Here is a 22,732-nt window from a genome sequence, read left to right on the forward strand (position 1 = left end):
GTAGTGACACCGCAGACCATGCAAGGCATCTAAACATGGTTACTTAAAGAAATCTAATATTCTTCCTAATGCCAACACACAAAAAGAAGCTAAGGTGATTCACTGTTCTTAAATGTTTCTAAAGAATTCGCGGTTTGTATTCTTATATGATAAAGAATCTTAGGTGTTGCCGATAAACTCTTAAATCCAGAGAGGAACACAAACATAAACAAAAAATCGCAAATTTTTAAATAGATGATGGCCATGTAGCTAAATACTGGTAAAATGGCGTCACCAAAGACACTTTATTATATGATATAAAAAGCGCAAATTCTTTAAAAGATCATCTTTTTTTCAACATCGATTACACTGTGCAGCATTTTTAGTGTTTTTTAAATTTACCTAAACTGCGTTTTCCGAAAAGTTCCCCGACGCAAGGATTCTTAGCAAAAGGACCTCAAAGTTCGAAAAATGCTGAAATTGGCCAACTTTCCAGAAATCTCAGAGGCAAACAGATGCATAGTTTGATTCGATGTATAAGTTTTTTAAAAGATACACTCTTTATCTTTCGAACTCCATACTTAGAATAATTTTTTTAAGGCAGAAACAAATTCTAGAAAACATAGTCAAAAAACATAAAAGTATACAGCTGCGGTCAAAATAGTAGTAGTGTTGCCGCCCTGGTTATTTTAAAGTTTGTTGTTGTAATTGATCTTTTCCTGGTAATATTGTATTGATTATAATTTTACTATAAGACTAATTGGATAAAAAAAGTTACAATATCAAACTTTTAAAAACACAGGGCGGCAACACTACTACTATTTTGACCGCAGCTGTATGTTTTTAAGTTTTTTGACTATGTTTTCTGGAATTTATTTCTGCCTTAAAAATAAATCCTAAAATTATTAAATTATTAATTATATTTTCAAAAGTAGATGATGTCTATAATCTTACCACCCTGGGTCAGTCATTCTTAAAGTTGGCCACCTTTCTGCTTTTCGAACGCATAACACCTGATTTGGCTTCATTATATGTAAGTTTTAGGCAGAGAATTTTTTCTTGGTTTTTGGCGGTTTCCGGTTATTGTATAAAATTAAAAGTGCCCTTAATGTGTTGGCCGTGGTCTACTTAGTACATTTGCTAACCGCTTTTAAAGCCAAACCTCTTAAATTCAAAGAAATTGGACTTCGAGTTTTATTTTCTGATCAAAAAATAAAACTCAAGGAATAAGTTTTATTTTTCAATCAGAAAATAAAAATCAAAAAGTAAGCGTTATTTGTCAAGCGGAAAATAATACTCAAAAAATAATCATTATTTCTAGAGTTGAAATACAACTCAAAAAATAATCATTACTTTTAGAGTTTTACAAAAAACTCAAAAAATAACGATTATTTTTGGATTAATAAATAAACTCAAAAAATAATCATTAAAGATTGAGTTTTTGGATAAAACTTACAATCATTACGGTCCCTGATGTTTATTTTGACAACGTTTTTTTGAAGTTTAGAACATTTATTGATGCATTTGATTACACCTTTAAACTTTTTCAAGTACTGAATCTAAAATATCCCGATCCATGCATTTTAGCTTGGACCTTCCTTCAAATTGCTTTGTATGAGATAGATACTCCCGATGATGCTAGATCAGCATCTCTGTGCTTTAAATGTAGAGACTCCTTTGCTAATATTAATCTATATGAATCACATCTTAAACAAGTTCATTTAATAAAGAACACTGATATAACACAGAGCACTCAAAATGGCTGTAATAAAAAGTTTTCAAGTTCTAGATCATTTAAGCGCCATTTAATAAATCATTTCCCACAAAACAACAGCGGTATTGAAACAGAAAGTCCTTTTGTTCATTTCGAAGAATTTGAAAGCTTCCAGAGTTTAAAAACTCCTGATGACAACGAAGATTGTTTTAAAAAATCCACTTTTTGGACAGATTTAGAGAACAACTTTTTGGAATTCGCTACTAATTTATACGCCAAAAACAACTTTTCGCGTAATGATTCAAGTTATATTTTAAATACTTTTTCTCAAATATTAAAAAATATTTCCAAATATCTTGAGCATTTACCGTACTTTCATATAGAGATACAAGAACTTTCTATTTGCTTAAATACTGCCTTTGAAAATATTAAAACAGAATTTAAACTTTCCACGAAATTGGAAAAAAATCAGACTTTTAAAGATGCGTCAGAAAAGTAATAAATAACGAATTAGTTGAAAGAGTTGTTCGGGGTATACCAACCCTAGACAGGAAGGAAAAGAAAGTTTATATAATGCCACTTGCCTTTCAGTTTCAACGATTTTTCGAGCTTTCGAATGTTTTAAAGAAAAACAGAGGAAAATATGATGTTACTCAGTAAAAAAAACAAGCACAGCAAACGTTATTAACGGAAACGTATTGAAATATATAATGTCTTCTTCAAAATTATGTGACACTGTCATACCTTACAATATTTATTTTGACGATTTCCAAATCAACAACCCGCTTGGGTCCCATCCTTACTATATATGTGCTTGCTATTATAGTTTTCCTATCATTCCTCAACACTTACAGTCAAAGCTAGATTTTGTTTTTCCAGCTGCTTTTATTTCATCAAAATATTTAAAACTTTATGGTTACGAAATTTGCCTAAGGGAGTTGATTGAACAATTCAAAGTTTTGGAAGCTGGTATTATTATCAATTTAAAAAAAAATTTTTTTGTGTTAGCTTTACTTATAGGTGACAATCTCGCTGCCAATGCAGTTTTGGGCATGGTACAATCATTTAATTCATATAGATTTTGCAGAGCTTGCAGGTGCACTAAAGATGAAAGTAGAATCATATCAAAAGAACGAAATATTCGAACTACTGAAAATTAAATCAAAGATTGTGAGGAAGATAACATTACGACTGGAATAAAAATCAAGTGTCCATTTAATGTATTAAAATCTTTTAGGTTAGTGAATAATTTATCCTTTGATATCATGCACGACGTGTTCGAAGGTGTTTGTTCCTATGACCTTTGTCAAGTCTTTACATCATTAATTAAGGATAAAATAATAAGTCTGGAAACGATAAACTCTAGAAGACGCCTATTTCCTTATGGCGAACTAAAAGCTTCAAATATATGTGCTGACATTACAGCACAACACCTTAAAAACAATAAGCTTAAAATGAAAGCCAGTGAAATGATTTGCTTCATCGTTCATTTGCCATTAATGATTGGCGACTTAATTCCGTCAGGCAATCAGTACTGGGAATTAGTTATCGTTCTGACCAAAATAGTGGATTTGATTCTAAGGTGCGAGTTAGATAAAGAAGATTTAATTAATTTATCTGATCAATGTGGTCCATTAATGTTCATGTGGGCTATGCGTTATGAAGCAAAACACAAGGATATGAAAATTTATACGCATGGCATTACTTCCCAATTTCTACAAAAAGTGCCTATAAGTATTCATCATTTTTACAAAAGTATCGTAATGGCTTTCCAAAACATATGACCAAAACGTATTTAAAATAACAAATTTAAATGAAATAGAAATAAAACCAAACTTAAAAAAACTGTTAATAGAACATAACCTTAAAGCCATTCTATTAGCAGCGTCTGCAGATTTTAAAAATACAAAATATAAAGCCAATAATTATTTGGGCATTTTGGAAAACAACAAAGTGGATTTTTTTAAAATTTATTTGTATGAACATTTTTTAGCGTACGAAATAACAAGTGAAAACGATAATTTTTGACGATTTTATTAATATAAATATATTCGCAACACAACCCATGTACATTTTTTATATAAATAATGGAAAATCATACATTAAATATTAGTCCCTGTAAATTAACTTTATATCTGAAGAATATATGTTTATGTATTTAAAAATGAACCATGAATGTAAGAATAAAATAAATATTTGAGTTTATTGAACAAGCGTTTTACTTTTACTAACATACATTTTCGATTTTAAAACGAAAATGTTGGGATAAGGGGTTAAAATTTCATTACAAAACAATTAATTTAATATTTTTGCTAAAAATATTATTTTTAAAATTAAAAACAAAAATTTTACCTTGTTTAATGAATAAACATTTTTTAAATTAACAACAAATGTTTTGAAATGTGTTTTAAAAATAAACTTTTTTAAAATAAAAAAAACATTTTACCTTCTAAGCTTAATACGAAACATTTTAAAATTAAAAACAAAACATTTTGGGTGCAAAAAAAGGGTCGAAACATTTTAAAAAGTAAAACGCTCCATACAAATTTAAAATGCGAATTCTCTCTGTGTACTCAAAAATGTGCGAGGCACGAATGATATACTTATGTATGTGCGTATGTAAGCACTATAGAAATAGTTAACACCGTTATAGTAGATTCCAATGGGCAATTATTCTTAGATAAATTACCCAAAGAGTTTCAATCTCAAACTAATTCTTTTCTAAATTTTTGTTTCAGACCTTTTAATATCATTAACCCACTCACTTACACATCTTATCGGATGGAACCCAGTTTGTACGAGTAAAATTATTTTAGAAAAAGTTGATGTATTATGTAATTAAAATAAAAAAAAACTTAAAATAAAATATTTAATTGATTCATCTTAAAAAAAGGCAAAACAAAAACAATGGTTTAAATTTTTTCGGTGCGGAACTAAAAATTTTTTGGGTCATGTTGATATCAAAAGTGGATCAAGTAACTGCGAAAAAGTGTCTTTGACAGCAAAAAGGGTCAAATTATAATTTTCGAAAATATTAAAATGACACCAGAATAGGGTCAACTTGATGACCTTCTGATCAGAGACAATTTGAAACTCAATAGTGACACATTGACACCTAATTAGGGGCACAGTGATGACTATTGTTTTTTGGGTGCGGTTGAGGTCTTTAACATCTTCCACTTTGAATAACGACTATGGGCTACTCTGCGATAACCTGCACCTGTTGCTCTCAGCCAAAGCCAGTGATTGGTTCTGGAACTTTCATCGGAAGAATCCGCTCTTTTCGTGGCAAACCTTTTCTGTAGCATTCAGACAAAGATTCGATGATACGAAAGATGAGTTCGACTTCTGGGAGGTGATAAAGAGAAGGCGACAAAGAGAAGGTGAATCATTTGACGATTTCCAATCAGCCATTGAAGATCTAGTATCCCGTCTTTCCAGTGAAGTAGCAGAAGATAAAATAGTGGATATTTTAAAGCGCAATGCTAAAGTCTCACATAGATACGAGCGTCTTCACCTAAAAATTAAAAACCGCTGCGAACTAAGCATGACAATTTTTGCAGAGAAACTAACAATGACATACCTAGGAATAGGTGCGGAAAACAACAGGTATCCGAGATCCTAACCGATAATGAAGAGGAAGAAGAATCCGTGGCACAGATAGTAAAAAGGGATTGGACAAAAGTGACTTGCTTTAACTGTGATCAGATCGGCCACGGTTAAAAAGAGTGTTTGGCCAAAATGCGTTTGCATTGCTAAGGATGCGGTGCTAAAGATGTATACAAGCCTCAGTGTCCAAAATGCAATCCGTCGGGAAACCGGAAGCAGGATGCGCAGAACCAGCCTCGATCAGCGCATTTGACAAAGTAAAGCCATTCAATATGTTCAATATTAACGTCGCTAAAGTCCAAATTTTTAAATTTAACTCTTATCCTTTAAAATTAGTCAGTAATGCCGCAACTCAAACTTTAGACGAACTATTATATAAAAACGAAAAAGAGCTATATAATAATCCATTACTCAATATACGGATCAAACCCAAACGATCTACATTAAGAAGTCGGGATTTCTGGAAAAATGTAAGAGCAGATCGGATCAGAATAATATCAGCAGTCATTTTGAGTTCAGATAACCGTTCATACACTGACATTATAATTGAAGGTACAACTTTTAAAGCGCTTTTGGATTCGGGGGCAACCGAAAGTTGTTTAGAAAACCCGCAAATGTTCAGGGAAAATACGAACAGCTAGCAATGAGTCTTCTTCCGTTATCGCCAAACTTTTAGTCCCAATTAGGTTTCAAGATTAAGTTAAGGAAATAGAATTTTTTTTGATTCCAGAATTAAAACAAGATGTTTATTTTACAAATGTTTCTCAAAAATATACCTTTATGTAAGACAACTGTAAAGAATTTTATGAAGTATCTGCATACTACGATTTTTATACTTATATATTTATATTTAAAAATAAGCCTTTTATAAAACCTCTCGAAAAAATTAGCTAAAAACAAGAGAGAACGGGTTAGTGTCCCGACTATCTAATACTCGTCACTCAGCTAGAGGGAGTGTGAACGCTGTACTCGGGTTGGTGTCCCGACTATCTAATATTCGAACCTCAGCTAAAGGGAGTGCGAGGGAGATAGATATATACATTTTGATTGCGTATAACTTTTTAATGAATGGTCCGATTTCAAAAATGTCTTCTACATTTCGATAGGTATAAATATACACAACAAAATTGCATTCATACTTCTCGGAAATCTTTAAAGATGTGGGCGCAGGATGCATTTTAAAATCGTTAGTGGGCGATTGTGGGCGTTAGAGGGGGCGTGGCGCTCGGCTGAAATAAACTTGCGCTGCGTAGGAGGCCCAAGAATATGTGTGGAAAATCTTAACCTTCTAGCTTTTAGCTTTTAGTAGTTTCTGAGATCTGAGCGTTTATACGGACAGACAGACGGACAGATGGACATGGCTAGATCGACTCGGCTAGTGACCCTGATCAAGAATATATATACTTTATGGGGTCGGAAACGCTTCCTTCTAGCTGTTACATACTTTTGCACGAATCTAATATACCCTTACCCTATACGGGTATAACAAGATGTTTATTTAGGAGTTGACTTCTGGCAGAGTTTCGGTCTTTTAGCTAAGTTACTTAATAAAGAAGAAACAGTAGGGGAGTTAGATACAGGAGATGATTCCTCCAGAAAAGAGGACCCAAAAATGCATTTATTAACGGAAGATCAGAAAGTTGAACTTGGAGCAGTCATAAAAACATTTCCATCATTTGAACGTGAAGGACTGGGTCGTACATCTCTTATTGAACACTCGATGATTATAAATACAGAGACTCCAGTTAAACAAAGGCATTGGTCAATCTCTCCGGCCAAAGAGAAATGGATGTTTGAGGAAGTGGAAAAGATAATAGCCTAACAACCAAAAAAAAAACTATGTAAAATCAACGATTTAATAGTGAAAACTGCCCCAACCCATAAAAAATAAAACAATGCCCAAAAAAATAGTAGGTTCCCTATAAAATGTTTAGGTAAAATATTTGTTTTCCTATTTAATTGTAGAACTCCAGAAAAATTGTATCCTGACCTTTTAATTGTTATTGGACCAGAAAAATTGGAAAATAACGCACAAAATAGAATAAATCCTAATGAATGGTAGGTTGCCCATAAAACAGTATAAATCCCGGAAAAATAGTAGTAATCCAAGAAAAAAAGTAGTAATCCCAGAAAAATTGTAGTAGTCCCAGAAAAATAGATTTGTGTACAATTAAATTGTATTTATTTATTTCATTTTTATTTTGCCTTTGGAACACTCGTTGCTGCAAAAGATTTTTTTAAATTAGAATTAGATGGGTGAACATTATAAACTTATAAACATATAATGTATTTTACATTTGCTTTAAACGCATCAATTATTATCAAATATATACACATTACATCTTAAAATATACACTTGGACTAATGTTTAGAAATATGACTAGTAATATTTTGGTCTTAGGTAGGTTTGGGGAAAGCCACAAGAGTAAAGGACTTTTGTAATATTGACCGGATTCAATAAAATGAATGCTTTCCGATATGTAGGTATATTATAAAAATAAGGTTTATTTTCTAACTTATTCCTTTCAATATTGCCAAATGCGTTTTTGTCCCTTAAGCCCTTACCAATAAGTAGTCTATTTGAAAATGTTAGCATGCATTTAAGTGAAATAGATAACGGCACGTTCCTTCTGGAGGTTATTGAGTTTGTGTATATTTTTAATTCGCGATGCTTTTATTTAAACTTAAAGCACCACAGGTGTTTCAGCGGACCAACGTTTTTAATAAATGTTGAGTAATGTGTTAAAAAATGAAATTTTGGCTTTAAAGTATTGCCGAAAATTGAAATGTATAGCTGGTGGTGCACTTCTATTTTACTTTGCAACAAAGATAAAAGTTCCTCGTTGAACTCAGTTCTTAGAACCAATATCCATTATATCAATGAGTAAACAAAGAAGTTGCCAATGTTGGTTTCCTACGGGAACCAAGTCGCCTATAATAATAGGTAAAAAATGGCCAAACGTCCACATTTCACGCGCTGACATGTTTAGCTTTTGTTTTTTTAAATGTATCTTTCTTATTAAAGGTGATCCGTGAGAACATTCAGTTTCTCCATAATGAAAGCTATTTTTCCTATTATTTAAAACATCTAAAGTAAATAATTTTTCATTTTCTATAAAATGAAGTTAAACTTGACTATTGTCATAACCGCAAATACCTTCGAAGATATCGTGCATTATGTCTCTAACTGTATTTTCAGTTACGTGGTAAGAATCTACACTATTAAAAATTGAGTTTTCGTAGATTCCACATAATTTTACACGATTTTCAACAATATTTAAGTTTACTAAATAAGTAAGTACAATTTAATCCTAAGTTGTCTCCTACAACTAAGGCGAGAACAAAATAATACTTTTCGGGTATTCCGTTTACGTTTATAACTACACCTTCTCCTTCTAATACTTTTATTTTCTCTACTAACAACTTTAGACAGGCATTGTTGCCAAACATTTTATCTTTGGTTTAAAAAAAAACGCAGGAAATATATTATCGAGAGAAGAGATATGATGATCTGGCAATGTTGGAAAAGAACAATTAAAATCAGCAATTGACTGAAATCCTTTTCTAGAACCCAATGGGTTATTAATCTCAAAATCATCGTAATAAAGTACATACGGTATAACATGCTTTTTAGGAAACAAACGAAGTTTTTTTTTCCATAAACTGCCATTTGTTATGTTTTTCCATTTTCCCCCACATGAGTCTAGAGCTTTCATATGTTCAACAGTAACGGTCAAGACAGAAGGCAGCTCAAAAAATTTTCGATTTTCACAAATCAATATTTTTCAGTTTATTAATATAACTGTGAAATGTTTTTATCTTACTAAAGGGGTCTTTTAAAAAGGAAATAATTTCAGTACAGTCAACACTGTTTCTTTCAGCTTCAGTTGAAAAAAGTATTTCTAAGCAATTTGCTATAGGCTTACAAAAAGTTTCTGAAAAACAATCTATTATGGTTTGTACATATATCAACCCGCGAAAAATTTGACTTTGAATGTAAAAAAGATATAAATTTAAGAGACAATGTTTCTAAATTATCGATATGAAAATGGTCTTTGTTTATATTTTCTTCAAAAAGCTCTTCTTCAAACAGATCATGGAGTTCTGGTAAAACTTAATTTTCATTCTTTAAAGTTTCAGATGGTTTTGTTAAAATGATTTTTACAAGAACTCAGCAAATGCTTTTTAAACGACTTTAGTCCATCATAATTATGAGAGCAACAAGGACACGTAAATACACTATTTGACTTAAAATTATGTGCAAATTTTAAGTGCTTAATATAAGAACTAATTTCATTAAAACTGGTTTTACATTTAAGGCAGTTAGCCATTTTTAAACGATTTTGAACTACCTGTGAGTGACTTAAAATTTGACCACAACTTGAGTTAAAAATTAAAAAAATGTCAAAAACGTTTTTTACACTTAAAAAAAAATTTATCCATAAAAAAATTGTAAGTGCCATTTTCTTAATCAGGAAAACGTACCTTACCGGAAAACAAAGGTTTCCTTCATGGTATATTTCATCGATTTTTTTTTTAAAACTGGTGTTATCGGTTCAAGAGTCTCACCCCTGTTGTAGAGTGCATTCTTTAAACTATCCAGTTGATGTTCAATGTCGTTGAATGTGACTACGTGGACCATGAAGGATAATTGTGAGTCCTTTATTGTTGATCTGGCGACTGCTTTATTTTTCTGAGACCTTCGGTTTACTTGAGGTCGCAGCAAAACATGGAGCAGCAAGGCAATTAGTTGATCTGAACCTAAAAATTAGATATAATTATTTTAGTTTTATTTTTTGAGCACAGAAAGGAGTTAACAACAATACTAACCATCTGCATTAGCGTTGATCTGTTCAACTAATGGCAAATATCTTGGTTCGTTGATTTTTTCATTTAAAATCGGAACAATTTTGCTTTTAAAGCTTTCCTATTTTCCTAAAAGAGACGTGGCAGTAGGGTGTAAAACTTTAAAATCGATTTCCACCTAAAAAAAAGCATCCTATTAAAAAATGTTGATGTAATATTTTATTTATTACTTACCAAGGTATATCCTAAGGAATGGGAAATTAGCTTCCAGTTGTTTAAAATGGAAATTATGTTTTCGTTTCTGCCTTCGGTGTACAAAATTTCATCTCTGCGAACGTAGTAGCACTTTGTCCAATTTTCTTGGACTAAATTCCACAAAAAAATTTTAGCCACGCATGAGCTTCAGCAACTTCTAGAAATGGATGGAAATGGAGTTTTTCGTAGATATCGTATTGTATTCTGGTACTTGTCATATAGACGACCAAATACTTGTTTTCCTGATCTAGAAAAATATATGTTCTAAAAAGGTGAAACATTTAAGTTACTTTTTAATTTACCAAACTATGAATTAAGATTAATTGTAATACCTTATCGTCATTAAATGTCCCTTGTATTTGAGAAGCAACTTTGATCATTTCTCTTCTACCCAATTTGATGTTATTTTTAACGTGCCGAGTAACGATGGCCTCAATTAAAATTTTTCGACAAGAATCGTTTAACTTTATATTTTCTTTAAATGTGCTAAAAACAAATTGTCCCATGGCATGCTCAGCAAGAATATTTTTAAAGTTCTACAATAGAAGCTTACATATTAATAATCTATAAATTTATTCAAGTTTAGACTATCTGACACTTTCTGAAATTTTGCCCAATCGGTTTTCCTTAAAGTAAGGCAAAAAGATCAAGAGCAAAGAGTTTCTAACATTTCAAAATTGTCAGCAGAGAAAATCTTTTTTTAGAAACTTACAATTGAATTTTTGGTAATAGTCTAGAAGAGGAGCCTGTGCCCCAAAAATCGCGAAAAAATTACCCTCGATGGGCCGCGATTTCTTAGGAATTTACGTGCAGAAGATTATCGGCGGAAATGCATGGTTCTCTTGTAATTGCATTTCAAAGTTGCGTTTTTTGCTATAAAAACATAGTAGCATTTTCTAGGGTTTTTAGGTGCTTTGTGATATTTTGCTATAAAAAACATATAGGCTCTCCGTTTGCTGTCAAAATAATAGGCGTTCGAAAAAACTCGACAAAAATGTGAAATTCTTTTTATAGCAAACCAGACCCCACAACCGTGAATTAAACAGGGGTGTGAACCACTCCGGAGCTGAACCACTCCGAACCGGAGTGGTTCACATTTTTTTAAAAACGAACCGAACCGTAAATGGGAGCGCCAAATTTTTTTATAATTGAACCGGAACCGAACCGGAACTATTATTTTTGAATTTCGGTTCGGTTCAGTCAATCTAATAATATATAACTTCCAAAATATTTTGCAGTATGCGCACATTAAAATTACATGAGTAAATTCATGGTAGTATACTGGTATATACTAAATAGTAGATGATTTCCAGTAATGCTATAGACGATTTTCTATGCGAAAAGTAAAAAATATACATATTTAACATCTTGAATTAATTATGTGAATGTAACAAAAAAAAATCCAGGAAAGTGTAAACAATTCGTTTTATGTTTCGCTTTCGAATATTTTTCATTTTATGGCTATGTTTGGAAGAAAAAAAGATTTTGTCGGTTGGCAGTTCCAATTCTTCGAAATGACTCTTTTACCAGCAGCAATGGAAAGCCAAAAAGATCACGACTACTTCATTTATAATGAAGAAAATAATAAAAATAAGTGCAAACTTTGCGATTTCGAAATGACAGGCAAACATGCCTCAAATTTAAAACGGCATATTGAAAGAAAGCACAAGGAGTTGGCACAGAAACTTGAAACAAATAATAAGCAAGTACCCGCCGACCAGCCACCTATAAAGCAATTCTTGGAAACAGCGCTGGCGTATGTCAAAGTGAAAATAACTAAAGCTGAAATTTTAGATGCTTGCCTGGAACTAGTCACTAAAAATGGGCGTCCATTAAAAATAGTTGAAGATTCTGGTTTTTTTAAAAATTCTAAAGCCCATGTGTGACGCATTTAGCCCGCCATTGAAAATCAATCGCTTAACATACAAAACTTAATTCAGGAAAAAGCTAGTAGCATTCGCTTACACATTAAAAATGTTTTACAAAATCGGTAAGTCCTACAGAACCCCTGTTACTTGGTGATATTACATTTTGTTATATATTTTTTTTTTAGACTTATATCTATAAAAGTGGATTGTGTAAGCCGTTTGGATCGTGCTATCATCGGCATAAACGCTCAGCTTCACAATGGTTCGGAAGTAAGGTGCTACACATTAGCTATGAAAGAAATACACGTGCAGCATACAAGCGTAAACTTAACCACGATTATCCAAAAAGTGCTGGAGTCTTTTGAAGTTTCGCTTCGACAAATGGTGGACAATGGCGCCAATATGGTTTTGGCGGGAAATAAACTAAAATATCAAATAAATTTCTTTGCAGCTTTATTCAGTGTTATACTAATTTACATTAAACCATTTTATTATTTTTTTTTATTCTATTAGGTAATACTTAAATTGAACAAATTTCAATAAAAGTAGCTTTTTACAAGTCGCAGCTTATTTCGTGCACGCAACAAAATCCTTAAAATATATGTTAAAACTTTTATGAAAAATGTTGTGTGGCTTTTGTTATGTTTGGTAATATCTTCAAAACATATTATCACCAGAAAAAGCGAATATCTTTGGATAATTTAGTATATTACGTAATTAACGTGCTTTAAATTGTATTTTATTGAAAAAAATCCTTAAAAATAAAATAAGAATCAGGTTATTCTTGACAGTCAACAATTTTATTCTTTAATTTAAATTAATAATTGGGAAACTAAATTTATCACGAAAGATGCATATCCCAGGAACGCAAAAACCGAATATTTACTGTGGTTCGGTGCCCTGGTAAAACTTAAAACAAATTTTTTGGCCTAGTTTTATAAATTTTTTGATAATTTTTTTTTATTTAATGTGGAAGATAAATGTTTAAATCATTCATTATTAAAAGAAAAAAAATTCTTCCACCCTCAGTAACGTCAGAACATGCCCAACCTATATCAGTGCTGACACTTTGCTTAGCCTTAGTTTTTAGGTGGGTGTGGTAAGAATCAGAACTCCGTTGAAAGCACATACAATAGTAACTTAATAGTAACTATAACTAGTCAGTGAGCACTCTAATGAATAAAAAAAATGATTCCAAATGAAAATGGGACGAATGACGTGCTTTATAGCCTATTTAAATATGCTTAGATTGTACTTAAATGTGATAAGTAGCATATTTCAACTTGATTGGTCAATAAGTGTAAGATCTCGCTTTAGGACGCGAATGGTTTCCACATAACATTGTTAGCCCATTCTAGTTAATTTTGGATACCGTATATGTTCATTTTTTTAACTTTTCGGATAATTTTCTTCGGCTCTACTTCCCTTAGAGTTATAAAGAATGCATTTTGGGACCATTCACACCACTTAATTTACTCATATGAAGCTTTGGATTACATATTTTGAAAATCTAGGTCGTAAATCAACAGATTCTGTGATTTGTTAAATAATTTAACAAGTTTTTTTGATGTTTTGGCCATTTAATTTTCAAAAGTTGAGTAATTTTTAAAATTTATTTATAACTTTTTTTTTAACTGTATTTAAATCCTTCGAAAGTTTAAAATACTTTATTAATAATGTTCAAAACAATGTAGAAGTAGAAAAACCTTCTAAAAATAAACAACTTACGAATAAAACGAACATAAAGTTGTTGCACGAAATAAGCTGCAGCATCAAAAAAGTCGATATTTTCAGTTTATGTTTAATTTTAAATGTTCTTTTAAAAAATTGTTAAGCGTAGATTACGACATAATATCTTAGAATTCTACCAAATAAGACTGCGTTTATATTTTGTTGATACCTTTAATAGTTTATCGGATAGACAACTTTTAAATTAAAATATGTCTCTGCACGAAATAAGCTGCGAGCCACTGTAGATCAAATTCAGGTGGATTTACCTCAGGACTCAATTACCACAGTGCGTTGCACAGCGCACACTTTAAATTTAGTCGTTTCTGATTTTTTAAAGGAAATTAAGATTGATTTATCTAAAATACGCACTTCATGTAAAAAACTAAGAATTCCAACCATTCTAAATCTGCTTTATTTTAAAAATTTAAACAAGCCCATATTAGACTGCGCCACCCGGTGGAATTCCACGTATTTAATTTGCAACCGAGTTCTTACACTAAAAGAATTTTGTCTAAAAAGCTCAAATGACAAAAAAGAAGTTCACTTAAAAAAAACCGAATGGAACGCAGTGAAAATTTTGTGTGATTTGCTGAAACCTCTTTATGAGTTCTCTTTAAAACTTCAGAAACTGGATTTGTTGCCAAGTGACTTCTATTTCCAGTGGGTTTCTCTTCGCTCTAAGACATTTAAATCGTCCTCTTAATATAGTGTAGCATTGCCAAAATGCTTAGAAAAGCGATCACACATATTGAATTCAGTTCCTATAATATCATCCGTTTTCCTTGACCCTAGATATCAAGTAGTATTATTAAGAGAGCAATAATATGTTCAATAGATGATGAAAATGAAAATCTTTTATCTCAAATCTATAGGGTAAGAATTTCTCAACTGCGCATATGAAATTTTAGATTTTCTTCAAACTCGGGTACCTAGTAGAGTTTGGCTTGGATATCATCTGTCATTTTTTTGAAATTTTTTGGTGTCCATGCACATTAGGGTGGACTTATTTTGTATGAAATTTCTAAGGCCATGCTCTCACCCCTTCATATATAGCCTTTTTGTATCCTTAGTCCATTAAAGAAAGAAAAGGTAAAAAATAATTAGTTTTAGGCGGTGCGCAACGGCTTTAAAGTTTATTACGCATATTTCAGATTCATCTAGATGCCGTAGACTTAATTTTATACTTTGACAGTATTTTAAAAAGTATCATTATCACTTTCCCGAGCTTTTTAACAAGGGATGAAGTCGTTGATAAAATTCGAGTCCCTGGGAGACAATTACAACTTAAAAATAACAATAATAACAAATAATCAAGGACTTTTAAAGTACAACTTATAAATATTACGGTCTCTGAAAAATAAGAGTTTTCTTCTTTGACGAAAATTTTTATTGGCGAACGCAAAAGTGATAGTTAATCTTTAAAATTGTAAAATAGAATCTCTATTTCATTGTGAGTCACAAAAAAAAAATGGTGAGTCGGGGATCGAACTCGGTCCTTTTTGTTCGGAGACAGAAGCTCTACTGGCTAGGCTACGTCCAACTGTTAATATTCATGAAATACATTTCTACTTGACTCTTTTATTCGAGCGAAACCAAAAAGTTGACATGTTAAAATCTGACAAGAAATGGAATGGGGTAAATTCCTAGTTTTACACTTAATTTTTAGCGAAACTTTAAGGCCATTGCGCACCGCCTAAACGATGAAATAAAATTTTTCTGTTTTCGCATAAATTTATTGGACACAGAAACCTACCATTTAAAATGCTGAGCTCAGTTGACCTTAAAGAAGTCCACCCTAATGCACATATATTAATATCATAATTTTACCACCGTCCCTTCATATAGCTGCCATACAAATCGATGGATTTTCTTATTGTTAAGAAGGTAGGCTTTGAAAAAATTTTTTGTTTCAGATTGTAATTTTAATTTTTCGAAGCCTACTTTCTTAACAATAACAAAACCCATCGATTTGTATGGCAGCTATATGAAGGGACGGTGGTAAAATTATGATATTAATATATGTGCATAATATCAGTGAGTAATTGAGTTCTGCAAACTTTCAGTTAAACATGTAAGAATTGTACTCATTGGAAATATAAATAGGGTTTTTTCTAAATTCGCATACAAAAATATATATTTTGGATATGATGAAAAGGAACAAAAATGTTTCTTCGGGTAAATTAAGTTGGTTATGAGATGGACAATCTTGGATAATTAAGTTTCTTTTATAGGCTGAAGAAGACAGTCAAAACCGCAATACAAAATTTAAAATAATTAAAATTCATACTTATTGGACAAAAAAAAATTTAAGAAAATTATTTTCTAACTCCCCCAGTACACATTTAAAAACGTGTAAAGTTGCACGTTGTTCTTCTAAGCCGTTCTCGAGATATACTAATTTGAAGCTTGAGAACATTTTTTAAGTTCTTAACTTCAAAAATTCATAGCGCTCCTAAATGAACACCAAAAAATTTCAAAAAAATGACAGATGATATCCAAGCCAAACTCTACGAGGTACCCGAGTTTGAAGAAAATCTAAAATTTCATATCCGCAGTTGAGAAATTCTTACCCTATTCTAACTATAATATTAAAGACAGGAAAACAGCTTGTGATTTTATTAATTCTTTCGATGGCATAGAAAGAATTAGTATGAAAGACGATGGTACTTTAATGTTTTGGGACGTCTATCAATGTGAAAACTTAAGGAAACTAGCTTATGTTGTTCATGCCGTACCTGCTATACAGGTATCTGTAGAAAGGGCGTTTTCCACTTTGAAATTAGTTTTATCTGATCTCAGGGGTAGCATTGATGAAGGTATTTTGGAAGATATTATGTTAGTTAACCTTAACTGAATAATAAATAAATAAAAGAAATTATAAATCTTGTAGCTTTACTTATAAGTCTTATTGTTTTGGTATATATTTGAATGAAAATACATGGAAATAAATGTTGACTTTATAATTTCATTAAAAAAAAATTTATTTATTTGAACCTTGGTTCGAACCTGAACCCAGCTCCGGCTTGTTAATGAACCGGTTCACAAACCGGAACATTATCTGTCGATTAGGTTTAAACCCCGAACCGAACCCATGCCAAAATAATATGGGTTCACAGCCCTGGAATTAAATATCATCGATGGACCGTGATTCTTTAAGAGCTGGAGCGACCATGGATGACCAACATATACAATTTTAAAATGAATCTTAAGGCCCCTCTTCTAGACTACTACCGAATTTTTTTCAGGACATGAAATTTTTGTAAAGGGCTAGTACTCAACCCAACAAAAAGTCGTCCAAAACAAAAACTTTATATGAAACAAAATTTTTTGACGTTGTTTTTCATATGAAGTTTTTAGTTTTGAACGACTTTTTGTTTGGTTGAGTACTAAGCCAAAATCAAGATCGGTTTGAAGAATGAAAGACTTCTTTTCGTTATTATTGCTCTAATGAAATAAAACTTTGATTTAATTTCGAATAAAAAAAGCGTACGCTAAACTTACTTGCAACCATTCCATCAAACACTTTCGAAAACGGACTTTGTCGACCAACTGGTTTCTTTGAAATAAGAAGTCCAGGTCTTTTTCTTTTAACATGTTAAGTTCGTTAATGGTTATCCCTTCGGCTGTAAGAGTTGCGTCAAAAATAATAATTGATTTAATTGTTTAAATATAAAATTTGGATAAAACTATAAAGTCAGACTTAGTTACTAAAATTAATAGGGTCAAAATATTAAAAATAAATTATATGTACCAATGTATAAATCAATGTGCAAGGGATGCTCAACATAACCAAATATATTTTATGAGCACGATAGATTTTTAAAGTTGGTATATGTATGTATGCGTGTACATATGAACAATGTATATACAAAAACCACTTTAGAATGCTCAACCTAACCAAAAATATTGGCGCGGGCCTCATATATGTATGTACTTACATATATGCATACATACATGCATATCTGCATTCTCGATGATGTTTAACAACTTTCTTTGCTGTAGTTTCTTACCTTCGAATATGGTGATCATGTGTTGACACCCAAATTTATCCAAGAGAAGTTCGAGTTCGTTCCCGCGATTCTCTTTCTCACTCATTTTTTGATCAAACTACACTTCTGGCAGGTAACAACGGGGTCAGCACTGCTTGTATTTTTGGTTGAACACTCGCGTATTGTAGAAGGTATTGTCCACGAAGGTTTTTAAATCGTATTAATGATATTACTGTCCAAGAAGTTTTTAGTATTAATTTTTTTTTTTTGGCTTTGTTTTCAGCGATGCTTGCTGATAGTGATGGTCGCACGACGTGTGCATATGACCAGATACGATTTATCGGGATAGTATCGCATGGATGCTTCCCGAACAGCGGGGTTGGCCGGTGGCAAATCCACGAATTACCTTTCTACATGGATATAATTAAAGTTAAATAAAAGTTACCTACAAGTTGATTTGTGCTTCATTAATACATTTTGCAACTTCTCTATAAAAAAGCTGCTCTTTTGATAAAATGAGATCTGAGAAACGATTAAAGATTTTATATTTTCTTCAGATCAAGGTATGTCTTTGGCAGTTAAAAATTTGGTGATTAGCATCGTCGATCAGATTACATAAGGTACAAAGATTGTTGTCAATTGCCTTAATACGAAACAGAAAACAGTCATTAATCTATTAATCAATTTAATGTCTTTTGCTTTCCATTTAAGTCTTATGTGCCACGGAATAATTGATAATGTAGGATAAGTCTTCGCAAAGATGCCTCCATCCTCCCTTGCTAATCTTTCGTACTCAGATCCCCATTCTTTCCAAATCTCTTGATTTAGCAATCTTTTAGCTTCACCTATACTAAGTTTGTAATCAATATCAGTGCCATCATATACGGCCTGTTTAGCTAAAGAATCAGCCTTTTCGTTTAAGTCTAGAGTCATATGACCAGGTATCCACTGCAGGTAGCATGAGGATATACACGAAATACTAAGAAGATTATGAATATCAGATACTGTGTTATTATCACAGTTTTTGTTACGTAGTACCATAAGTGCGCCCTTACTATCTGTAAGTATGGCCACCTTCCTCCAGTTAGATTTAATAGCTAAGATACAACCTTGTTTAATTGATAAGAGTTCAGCCTGAACCGAGCTCATTCTATTCTCTATTTTGTACATTTCATTACTCCTATCACAGATATCGGCTATGCCGAGTCCTGTGCACGAGCTTGTGACAGAGGCATCCGTGGATATGATATTGTAATCATTATGCTTGAAATAACTGATCAATTCACTGTATTTACCTTTGGCATCCTCTTTTGAAATATCCTTTTTGTTGTTAGACGAAAAATTTAGCTGGATAACCATGTTCTTAAAATACGTATAATGATCTGCAATTTGTATTCTGTCAATGATAAGTTTGAGTGAATCATATACTACCTTATAGCTGGTTTTAATATTAGAATTAATAATTGTATTAAATCTGTTAACATCGATTGTTTTAAGCTTAATGAGTTCTTTAGCAGTCAAGATTTTAGCTCTATAACAAGGCGGGATAACACCAGCTAAAGCGAAAACCATAAATTTTGGGGTAAAAGGATTTACTCCAACACATCTTCTGAGAGATTTTGCCTGTGTAATGAACAACTGTTTACTGGAAGACTTTGTAAGATTACCATATGAGGTGAGTGCGTACTCATTCTTTGATCTAATAAAGGTCTTAAAAATGTTAGTCGCAACTTTTGGTCTTAAACCTGACTTAATTGTGGTTGCTAAGTTTAAAATTTGCTTCGCATTATTATTATCACATTTGATTTTTTTAACTTGTTCAATCTGGGAACCGTTGGACGAGATTATCCTACCGAGTAACTTTGTATTCCTCACTTGCCTAATAACTGCACTAGTTGCTTGAATGTTAAGAGTTCTACTATTTCCGTTGCACATAACTAGTGAAACGGTTTTACCTGAGTTGAAGGACATATTGATATCACTGCATAGCAGTTCGAAGTCATTGATTTTAGACTGTAAGTTATTCTCCATATCTTGAAAATACCTCTTACTGGATAAGATGATAAAATCGTCTGCGAATTGAAAAACCTCAGTATTCCTGTCTTGTATTTGATGTAAGCGTTTCGTGTACAAATTAAAGAGAACAGGCGACAAACAACTGCCCTGCGGAATTCCTCCTGTTACTGTTTTAGTGTATTTACCTAGAGTTAATATTCTGATTTTAAAAAAGGTATATATCCAATTGATAAAAATTGGAGGAATGTTTTCCGAAATCATAATTCTTTTGAGGAAATTCAAATTGACGCTCACACGAGTTTAAAATATCGTTCAGACACATAGCAGCTGATCTGTTTTTCCTATAAGAGAAACACCTAGCAGGCAAAATGTACTCACTTTCAATAAATTCACACAACCTTTCCTTAATCATTTTATTTATCGTTTTGGCAAAAACAGATATGAGGGAAATGGGTCTAAAGTTCTTGTAATCCGTAAGGTCCTTATCTTTTTTGGGAATAGGAATAATTTTAATTATTCTCCATTCCTCGGCAATCCTATTGTCTCTGATTAATTGATTAAAAAGCTTCAGCATGTGGGATTTACAATTAGAATCAAGGTTGTTTAACATCTCAAAAGTTACACCGTCATGACCTCCAGCACTTTTCTTTTTTTTGCTTAAAACCAGGTTAAGATCGACTAAGTTAAAATCTTGAAAGAGTTCAGCATCCACTCTTTGATCATGAATCATTGAGTTCGAAACATCCGTTGGTATTTGTTGTTCCAGATACTGCAGATAGTTTTCTTGATCAGACATATTTAATTTACAATAGTTACCAGAATCTAAATTTTTAAGAGCTTTTAGGAAGTTCCAAGCAGACTGATTAGAAGGTTGTTCATTTATTTCCTCTAATTTCTCCATATAAGAGAGACTCTTTGCAGCTTTCACAGCCTTTTTCCATACTGCCTTTACATTGACAGCTAAAATATAGTTATCCATTGAAGGGTGTCTGTTAGCTAAGGTCTGAGTAGCCTTGTATCTCTCGAAAAGAATTTTGAGGTCATTATTCCACCACAGTTTAGGAATCCTATTCTTTTTGATAACACAGGTCAACAAAATGGACTTTATCAAAAGGTGCAGGCCTATGGGCATTAAAATATGTTAATATAGACGTATATAAGAATATCTGCTTACTTCGTTTTCGCGTTTAACGGGTGGTATTTGTGCAATCGCGGTTTAAAAAAAATAGCACCATTTAATGTTTTGATTTAAGATATCTTCGACGGTCTTTGCCCAACTGTATTAAAACCTATGCCAAAAAATGGCTTAGATGCCCATCTACATAATTGCATTTAAAGTTCCATTATTATTTGAGTCAATCAAAGCCTATGAGCCATTGAAGTAATTTGTTCACCTCTATTCACAACCAACTTAATGCGGTGAACAGTCTTAAAAAAATACAAGGAAAAATACGTGCCGTAAAATAATTGACATGCATCTAGAGCAGCGGTCGGCACACACATACGTTGACATTTTGTTTTATATTTGTGTGAGTAATTTGCACTGGGCAGCTCATCGATGTGTGTGTGCAGACCGCTGTTCTACGTTATACATGTGCGAGCAGCGCGTCGGCAGAACAAAACCCTATGCTCACTTAATAGGGCGCTGCCGACCGCTGATCTAGAGACGACTTTTCCCGAATTTTTTAGATAAAACCCACTATTGTACTTCGAAGGATGGAATTTATAGAATTTTTTCCGTAAGAACGGGAAAAGTAACAAGAATTTTGAAATTCCATTTTACATAAATATCTGACACATTCGTAGAAATTTGCCTTTCAATTTGTTTAGCATTTGTATTTTCAAGGGGTTAGTATGCCTGTTAAATATCTCCCCCCACAATTTTAAGGCTACGCCACTGTTATCTTTAAAAAACCTACTGTGTGAAGTCACGACCAACACGTTACGTAATAGTTACTCAAAAATACTTGTTACTTTTTACGTTCCTATGAAAAAAATTCTATAAATTCCATCCTTCGACGTATAATGGTCTTATTTATCTTAAAAATTCGGTTAACGACGCCTCTAGATGCCTGTCAAATATTTTAGGGCACATATTTTTCCTTGTATTTTTTTAAGCCTGTTCACCGCATCAAGTTGGTTGGGAATAAAGGTGAACAAATTACTTCAATGGCTCATAGACTTTGATTGACTCAAATTATGATGGAACCTTAAATGCAATTATTTAGAAGGGCATCTAAGCAATTTTTTGGCATAGGTTTTATTACAACTAAGCACAGACCCTCGAAGATATCTTAAATCAAAACAATTAATGTTGCTATTTTTTTTAAACCGCGATTGCACAAATACCACCCGTTAAACGTGAAAACGAAGTATGCAGATATGCTTATACCCGTCTATATTAACACAATTTAATGCCCATAGGGCTGCACCAAAAACACTGTCGGCCTGTGTAATGTAAGTAGATTTTTTAATTTTTTCCTTAATGGTACTAGTTATGTTAGTAATGTCACCGTTTAAAACCGTTTATCCTAAACTGTTCAATAATCTGTTTTTTGCTATGAAGGTACTGCTTTTCATTGCTGTATCAAGAACATCTATATTTACAGGGTGATGATGACTACCACCAACAAATAAAGGTTTGCACTCCCAGGATGTACTGAGCCCAGCATTTGTGAAAGCTAGATCCAGCACAGAACCTTGCGCACTATCAATATGTCTTCTGTACGTAGGACTACCAGAGTTCAGGCAAACAAAACCAGCAT

At 32.4% G+C, this 22,732-nt stretch overlaps 1 long non-coding RNA gene across 1 annotated transcript; it reads left to right on the forward strand.

Moving 5' to 3' along the window:
- The first annotated feature begins 11,492 nt into the window (after positions 1-11,492).
- On the forward strand, positions 11,493-12,562 carry LOC138912616 (uncharacterized). Its single transcript, XR_011418176.1, has 2 exons — positions 11,493-12,353; positions 12,417-12,562. It is a non-coding gene; the product is annotated as an uncharacterized lncRNA (long non-coding RNA).
- Positions 12,563-22,732: the final 10,170 nt, after the last annotated feature.

Source organism: Drosophila takahashii, chromosome 2R, assembly GCF_030179915.1.
Source record: "Drosophila takahashii strain IR98-3 E-12201 chromosome 2R, DtakHiC1v2, whole genome shotgun sequence".
Lineage (NCBI taxonomy): Eukaryota > Metazoa > Arthropoda > Insecta > Diptera > Drosophilidae > Drosophila > Drosophila takahashii.